This window comes from Triticum dicoccoides, chromosome 5A (genome assembly GCF_002162155.2).
Source record: "Triticum dicoccoides isolate Atlit2015 ecotype Zavitan chromosome 5A, WEW_v2.0, whole genome shotgun sequence".
NCBI classification, from domain to species: domain Eukaryota; kingdom Viridiplantae; phylum Streptophyta; class Magnoliopsida; order Poales; family Poaceae; genus Triticum; species Triticum dicoccoides.
In genome coordinates this window covers 247209629-247210294 of record NC_041388.1, presented here as the reverse complement: position 1 = coordinate 247210294, position 666 = coordinate 247209629, and positions in this window count along the sequence as shown.

Sequence of the window (666 nt, the reverse complement as noted above, 5' to 3'; positions counted from 1 at the left end):
GGGGTCTCGGGGTCGGGGTGTCGTATCGGGGTGCCGGGTCAGGGTCGGCGTGCCGGGTCGGGTCGGTTTTTTTCCCTCTTTTTTTCCTTTTCTTCTTCTTCCTCTTCTTCCTTTTCTTCCTTTTTTTCCTTCTTCTTCTTCTTCTTCTTCCTCCTCCTTTCCTTTTTCCTCTTCTTCTTCTCCTCCTCTCCTCTTTTTTCTTCTTCTTCTTCCTCTTCTTCTTTTTTCTTCTCCTCCTCCTCCTCCTCTTCTTCTTCCTTTCCTTTTTCCTCTTCTTCTCCTCCTCCTCTCCTCTTTTCTTCTTCTTCTTTCCTAAAACTAAACTAAACCTAAACCTAAACCTAAATCTAAAACTAAAACTAAAACTAAATCTAAACTAAACATAAACCTAAAACTAAAAAAACAGAAAAAAGGAAAAAACTAAATCTAAACCTAAAACTAAACTAAACCTAAACCTAAACCTAAAACTAAACCTAAAACTAAAACTAAAACTAAATCTAAACTAAACATAAACCTAAAACTAAAAAATAGAAAAAAGGAAAAAAATAGGAGGAGAGCTCACCTTGGGCAGGGCCGATGGAGGAGGTGGCCGGTGGATGAGGGGGACGGGGCGGCCTGGGGCGGCGGCGCCGGGCGGCAGTGGCGACGGGGCCGGGCCCGGCCGGG